The sequence below is a fragment of the Pteropus alecto genome, unplaced genomic scaffold, assembly GCF_000325575.1.
Source record: "Pteropus alecto unplaced genomic scaffold, ASM32557v1 scaffold138, whole genome shotgun sequence".
Lineage (NCBI taxonomy): Eukaryota > Metazoa > Chordata > Mammalia > Chiroptera > Pteropodidae > Pteropus > Pteropus alecto.
Genome location: NW_006441525.1, coordinates 1,122,154 through 1,130,151, shown reverse-complemented (window position 1 = coordinate 1,130,151; position 7,998 = coordinate 1,122,154). Strand labels below are relative to the sequence as shown.

Below are 7,998 nucleotides of genomic sequence, written 5' to 3'. Positions count from 1 at the left end.
TTGAACTACCTTTGTTATCCAGTTTGATGACACCACGGCTATGGAGTTGCTGTGTCTGTGCACTGGGAGAAGGGAGGGCTCAACAGAGAACAATGGATACTGCTGGCACTTCTGTACCTAGTGAGTGTCTCCTAGGCCCTCACTCCGACAATGTCTCCCTGTAAGTCCCTGGTGCCCCCCCCAACCCCCCGCAGCGCAGCTGAATCAACACTGGTGCTCAGAGCGAGCAGGTCTGTCACTGCAAAATCTGCTCATGGATGCGGCCCCCTGCTGCTGCTTCTGCTGCTGCTGCTGCTGCTGCTCCTCACACGGCGGGCGCTCCTGCCGCTGCAGCCGCGGCCGCTGCCGGAGAGTCAGACCCTGCGCCTTCCATTGCCACATTGCGCGGGGGTCCCGAGGTCTCTGTGGCCGCCGCTGCCCACATCCAGTTCTCCAGAGGGCAAGAGCCGGCGTGCAGAGCCAGCCTGTCCTTTGGGCGCTCGCGCAGCGTTCCTCGCGGTCCCCAACTCCCCCTACCAGTCCCCCGCCCCGCGCCGCGACCCCTTCACTGCAGAAAGCGCCAGCAAATCCCCGTCGCTCCCGCCGGCCTCGTTGGCTCCCTCGGCGCCTCCTGGGTCGCCCGATCGGTCGCGCAGGGCAAGCGCAGAGCCGCCGCCACAGGATCCGTGAGTGCCTGGCGGGTCTCAGCGCTGCCGGGCCGGGATAGCCGCCGCCGCCGCTTCTCCTGCGGCGGCTGCTGCTGGCGGTGGCGGCTCCTGAAGCTGCTGCTTGGGCTGCTCGGGCTCTGACTGCTGGGTTTGCGGTGGCTGCTCGATCCCGGACTCTGCTTTCTTGTGCTCCTCGCCGACCCGCTGGACCATTCTGCCCCCGTGCAGCGCGCCTCTCTCGCTCCCGGGACCTGGAGACTCCGCTCTGTGTGTGTGCAGCGGGCAGCGGCCGCAGCAGCTCCTTGATTCAATAGATGAGATGGAAGAAGAAAAAAAAGAACTCTCTCCATTTGGAGAAAGAGGAGGAGGAGGGGAGGGGGTGGAGGGGGAGAGAGCGAGCGAAAGAGAAAAAGGCTGGAGCTCCCGCCCCTGGGGCTGTCAGATGGCTTGGGTTTCTGCGACGCGATTGGCTCATGGAGGGCAGAAATTACTCAGCAAACATGACTATTATTAGCTGCTTAGCAACAGCTCACCAAAGTAGAGAGACCACCCAGGTAGGCAACCCCAGTGTGTGCATCCCCGGCTTCGGGGGGAGCCTCCGAGAGCGCCAACCTTCTCGCATGCAATACTTCCATTAAGGAATGCTCCCTCCCTTCTTTCTTATTCCTTTTCTTTTCAACAGTCTATTTTTTGTAGACGCCTTTTGAGTGCGTACACACACTCACACACAAACACCCACGAACATTTGCCTCGCGATAGACACGAGGGAAATGTAATATTTTTTTTAAGTGCTTAAACAATTTCTGAAATTCCTCAAAGAAAACCCTTTCAGAGGCACCTTGGCCTCAAGCTGCAGCAAATACTGGGAGGTCCGGCTTGAATTCCCAGGCCTGCACCAATAATGACAGGGTGGTGGATAGTGCGCCAGTATGTGCCAGATTTTTTTTTTCCCTCCTCTCTTTTCTTTTATAACTAAAGAGAAGACTTAGGCTCTCGCAGGGAACAACGCCTAGCATTAAGATAAACAAAATGGAAAGTTAAAGAGGAAAGTAAGGACGTTGGGAAAAGCAACCCTCTCTTAAAAATCCACCCCGCCCCCCATCAGCCAAAAAACCCCCACGGCAGCACAGTCCTTGTTTGAAGGAGGCAGTGTTTTATAAACGTGGAATCTAGACACTAAAGAATTCTCATGGAGGCAGAAGGGTTTTTATTTGAATCTTTATTGTGACATATGTAAAACAGAAACAACAGAATTCTTTTAACAACCCGGAGAAACGGGAATTGTTTCCTTGAGAGACCAAAGTTTTCCTATTCTGGATTTATTTGGGCATGCCCCCCGTTTTTATTAACCACATGTCCTTATTTATTTAATCAGTTTTAAACTTTTTTAAAAAACTAGTACGCGTCCTGTTATATATAATAATAGCGTGACGCAGGGGAGAATAAAGGCTTTGATGTTGGATTTATTCGAAACAAATTGTGCGCTGATAGCGAGGACTTGTTCGGACACTGCAGCCAGTGTCACTGAGACATCCCAGGGCTTCGCTTCCCGTTGGTGAAGAAAACACGCGATTCTTTGTGGTAGGTCCTGGGGGCCAGAGTCAAATTAAACTGTCTACAAAGCTTCAATTATTTTTAAAATAATGTTTTTGGACAGTGGAATTTATTTTTCTTACGTTTGCAAGTTCCTCCCTGAGATAAGGTCCAGACTTACAAATCATCGAGCTTGTCTAATTTTAGTATTTCCCCCCCTTTTTATAAACGGCATTGAACAGTAGAGTGACCTGCGGCAGCAAGAAACCGCCTGAAGCCGTGAAATGGGACCGTGTGGCTTTAAGATGCACACGGTGTGTGTTCATTGAAAAAAAAGAAGAAAGGGAAGGAAAGGAAAGAAAGAAACCCAGATGGAGAGAAAGGAGGAGGAGCGGGGGAGGAGGCGGGGCCACGAGGCCACGTGACCTAAGGCCGGGCCGGCGCGCGCTCGGCGACAGGGAGGCCTATTGCGCGCGCGTGTCCGAGTGCGCCTGCATGCGCGCGCGCTTGAGTGCTGGGACTCCCCGCGCTGGCGCGGCCCGGGTCAAGCAGAGAGGGAAGTTGGTGTGCTCTGCTCGCGCTCGGCGGCCTCCACAGCTCAAACACTGCCTTCCAGGAGCCCCGGCGAGTTGCGCGCCCCGCCGGCGCGGACGGACGTGCCGGCCGCGCCGTAGTACATTCCTGAAGGCGGTCCAGCCCCCTTACGTTGCCCAATGCCCGCGCGGCCTCCCCGCGGCCGACCAATGGCTGAGCGCACGGCTCCCTTTCCATTCAGCAGCCCAGCGGCTGCGGCCCCGGCGGGAGAGTGACTGCAGCGCCGCTCTCCAGCCACCGCGTCAGCCCACGCGGCTCCCGTGGGGGTCCTGTGGGCCAGCCAGCCCTGCCCGCCCTCTTCCTTCCTCTATAGTGGTTCCCCTCTCTCCTTTCCCTCTCCATTCTCTTTCTCCTTTTTCACACTTTCTCCTCCTCCCAGATCTCTGTGCTGCCTACCCAGCCTCGCCAACTCCTCTTTGCCTTTTTCTCCTTCCTGGTTTCACTGGGAGCCCCTACCCACTGAATCCCGAACCGGCAAAATGTGTGCGGTACCTCGGGCAGGGTAGGGTCTCCTGTAGAATACAGAGACAAAGAGAGAAGCGTCTGGGGGTGTTCACGAGATCAGGAGGACCGGAGAACCCGGCCAGCGCGGAAATTCAAAACTCAAAACTCTGATGAAACACGTGATTTTGTGTGCGACTCTGGGAAGGACTGCTAAAAATCCAGAAAGTAAGACGAGCACCGCGAAAACGATACTACGTACATTGATAAATGATATCGCAGGAAAATTGGGCTCGACTAATAGCAAGTTTAATTTTTGAGCAAAATTCTTATTTTTATGTTTGATAACAGAAAACAGGAAAGGTGGTTTAATGTTCTAGCTTTGTTCAACTGAATAGTTCTTCAGACACTTCAAGTCAAACCATTTCGTGCTTGCCACTAGAAATTATATTTTGAACTCTTGGGGGTGGTACCCCTAGTTTTCCATGTCAGTCTTTATATTTGAGGTTTTCTGTATGGCAGGAGACCCACTCATGTAGCCATAGACAGGTTTGCTATGTTTGTCTTTTCAAAGTTCTTAACAACGTTTTAGATCAAAATAGTAGGCTTTCTTCCCAACCTTTTTTTTTTTTTATATAGCGATTTCAGTATAGCTACTTGGATTATGGAATTCTAAAATGAAATTATAAACTATGTACATACCACGGTTCCTCATTACTCTAGACACAGCTGCATATCCTCTCGTTCTGGCTGCTGCTACATTGTGAAGCGTTTCAATGGCAAAGCCTCTTCCACTCGGGCTCGTTTCCCTCGGTTTAATTCCTAAACGTTTTGAACGCTGATCTCCGGGTTTTTCAGCGCCCTGAGCCCCCACACCCGCTGTTTGATAGGTTAACTTTTCAGCATCTCAGACAATGGACCCGGCCTGTATTTTCTACCCGAAGGTTCCAGGACGCAATCCCCAGCCTGGGCTCTAACAAACGCTATCTTAATCTCCCCACCCCCACCCGCCTCTTCCCCTGTGGTCTGTTTTTTTCATACACAGAGATGAATTACTTTGAGGATCTAATTGGCCTTGTTTCTGTAACGTTTTAAGAAAGGGAAGAGGAGCCAGTGTAAAAGCCTGCTCGACTTGGGTGGTCAGGGCTGAGGCTGCCCCCAATTTGCCTCATTGCTGATGCATGCGAGTGCGACATTCCCAGAGATAATGTTGTTCCTAACCAATCTGCCCTTATTTACATTTGTAAGCATTGTCGCCTTTAATATGCATGCCCTGTGCAGGGGACCACTTCGCCATACCGGGTTTAACTTCAGCTAACCACAAGGATCCCCCAGACCTGAGATGACGCTTGCTGGAGGAGCCAGGCAGCAAAGTTGTCTACTAGGAAGACAGATCCTTTAATGGCCTTTCTGCAGTGTGGCTTCCCTTGCGAGAGTTACCAAACAAGTGGAACTCAGGGCCTTTTCAAACCAGCTGGTGCTTTTGGCCCTATTTGGGGCAACACTTGAGGGTCCCATTTACTCTTTCCAAGTAAAGTTCATCTCAATGCATCAGTTACCATTTTGGTCTCCTAATCTTGATACAAGACTTCATTGGAGTCTGTCATTTTCAAAACAGACTCCTTAACCTGTTAAAATAAAATTCACTCATATCTTCTCCATTTTCTTCCCATATTTCAAATATCTATGTCTACGCCACACACATATCTCAAAAGTGACATCTGATTATTCAAATGATGACACTGAAATGAAACATCTGACCTTTGTGTTTGCACATTCCAATGATAAGCAATTGTGGGAGCTGGACTTGGTGGAGTAGTACAGTGAGATTTAACTTTTCACTGGTTGTTTAGATCCAACCAAATGGGTCTTTAAAATCTAATGTAATTTAACTCATTTTTTGCAGAGTACAAATGAATAAATAAGTAAATTTATTCTAGTAATTTGACTTCTGGGCCAAATTATAATTTTGTCTCAACTTTAATACTCTTCCACAAATGTAAAGAATTGCAAACGTTACATTAAGTCCCATAGTATTCCTACTGAGAGGGTGGGATGGGGAGAGGAATTGAGGATCTGATGGAGTGAGTATTCTATTTATGGATGGAGACCCCAGGGTACAGGATGAGCCAGAGCCTGAGCAGTTCAAAGCAGGTACCATGGATAAGGGTTGAGTCTTGACTCAGTTCAAGCCAGTATGCCACCATCCACCACATTTTCTTGGCTCCCTAAGAATACCTTATTATTTTGTCATTGGCAGGTTTTGTATTTACTTAAAAGGTGATGGTCAAAATGAGTCTAAAAGGTTGGGGGTGAGTGGAAGATTCAGAAGCCACAGAATGTAAAATCCCTAAGGATGACTCCCCTCCCCTTCTCCCTTCAACCTTCTGTTTCCTTCCCCATACCCCCCTCCCTAGGACTGGAGGAAAGGGAATAGCTCTAGCCAACTTGTCAAAATAATGCTGCTAATTACCCCTGATCTCCTTTAATGGGAAGCTGCTCCCAATTCCACAAAGGAGTAAATGAGGGGTCTACAGCACAAACCAGGGAGCACTAGCATATTTTTGAGTTTATAGTGAGCTGGGGGGGGGGGGCGGGTTCAAAATGCACAAGGGAGATGTCCTGAGAAAGTCTCAGAAATCTCCACATTTATTACTCCAGGTTCGAACACTAGCTTGAAAGAGGGAATTAGACTTTATGCAATGCCAAAGCTGTTGGTATTCTCTTGCTAGGAATATCACCAAGTGCAGAGAAAATGTTCAGAGCCTACAATGAACTTGAAAGAAAACAGAGCATTGCTCCTTATATTGATTTCCTCCCTTCCCTAAATATCATCTTAGCTACATTACTTTACCCTAATGGATAGAGATGTATTCTGGAAAGACCCACACTTTGAACTTTCTTTTTCCATCTCTCTCTTGCCTCATCTCTATCACCCCATCTAATATATCTATATCAAGCTTTGTATTTGGCAGAAGGCACGCCATTTATTTCGCTGATCTATGCTATTGGGTCTTGCATGAAAAAGAAGCTGAGCAACATGATCCCTTTGACCCACTGCTGGAGCAACAAATTTATTAGAGATATAGGCATGAGAAATGAAAGGGAAGTAAAACAATTCTAGCTTATTGTGTGTCTTTCTTTCATACTGCTAATCCGGTTTACACATCACGCCTACATGTCTCAATAGGGCTTTATACACTGTGGCAGAGGCGGGAGAAAAAAGGTGTGTGTGTGTGTGTGTGTGTGTGTGTGTGTGTGTGAGAGAGAGAGAGAGAGAGAGAAACAGGGAAAACATATTTTAATCCACACTGATTTGACTTGTCAGTTTTTCTATCTGTAGAAAGTTGAAGACAATTGGTAAAAACAGCCTCCCTCCACCCCAATAACTCCAAATGGTGCTAACTCCTATTCAAATAGTTTGTTTGATTATGACTAGATTGTAAGGAGAAATTAGAAACATTTATCAGTAAGTTTGAGATGAAGGTAGTACTCCAAATTGAGAATGGGCCTATTGGTGCACACCTCGATTCAACATTTTAATATAAAAAGATCTTGGCCTCAAAGGCGTTTTACAGCTTTGTGGAAGGAAGCTGGTGACAACTGGAACACACACAAACTCACAATTGAAAGCCCCGAGTTTTACAACATGGGTACACAATGCACCTGAGGCAACAATTTATCCTGAGGTGCCGCCCAGAAATAATAAGTTACAGTAACAAAAGATGACACCAAAAAGCATTGTCTTTCTTTGTGGAGGCAACTAATTGCATTTTGAACTATTGGAGAAAAGAAGAAGAAAAAAAATTAAGCACACAAAATGCTGAAAAGGGACCATTGTAGTAGTTTAGTAGTTCAAGACCTCAGTTATCCCATTATTCAACATTTAGAGCCACTCATGTGGGTTCTCATTATTTATATATTTCGCCTCCCCAGCAAGGAAGAAGGATAAAAAAAAAAGGGGGTGAAGTGGTCTCTCCAAAGTTTAGGAAAATAGAAGTCCCTGGGTGTTTTCCATAGACCACAATCCATATGTGTCTTCTTAAGTGACAGAAATTGAGATCTGAAAATTTTGGATTTATTGATCATCCATACACTAGTAGTCATTTAAAACATGAACTTAAATGCCTGGAGACGTAGCACATGTCACCCCAGAGGTATAGTCTCTGGAGGTCCTGTAGTCCCGGTGTTGGCACCTAGTCTAAAGGAGTTTGGATCAGTTCGGCCACCTAAGGGTTCCCCTCAGGCTGCACCCGGCCCTCTCAGCATCAGGCCAGCTGCCCACCTCTTAACGGGTGGCAGGCATCAGAACGCCCGATTCCGTAGGCGCAAGAGTCAACACCTAACCCTCTCCTACCCGTGGCCCCTTCATGAACTCAACCCTCTGGCCCTTTTCCCCACCAACCGTGGCGGGGAGCGGGATGTATGAGCTCCAGGTTTTGGAAAAGCACCTCTCTCTCTCCTAGCCCTGGGGTCCGCGCCCAGGTGCCGAGAGCGTGCGCCCGTCCCCTCCAGCAGGTCTCCACCAGTTCTCCCGAGACCAGAGCACTGGCTCGGGTGCGCGCGCGCTCAGCCCTCACCCTCCCCCCGGCGCTGTCACTCTCTCCGCACCAGCCCTTCCATTCCAGCTCTGCCTCCACTGGCGACTCAGTAGCCACCACCAGGCTGAGGAGCGGAAGCCAAGGTGGCGACCTTTTCAAGCGTGCAAATGGGATCCCAGGCGACCCCCTCCGTGAGAATTCCCCCCCGGAGCCGTTCCCCGGCCCGGCCCGCCGCCGCCGCC

At 49.1% G+C, this 7,998-nt stretch overlaps 1 protein-coding gene across 1 annotated transcript in view; it reads right to left on the bottom strand.

Moving 5' to 3' along the window:
• PTCH1 (patched 1) overlaps window positions 1–7,998 on the bottom strand; it is a 69,523-nt gene that overhangs the window by 60,806 nt on the left and 719 nt on the right.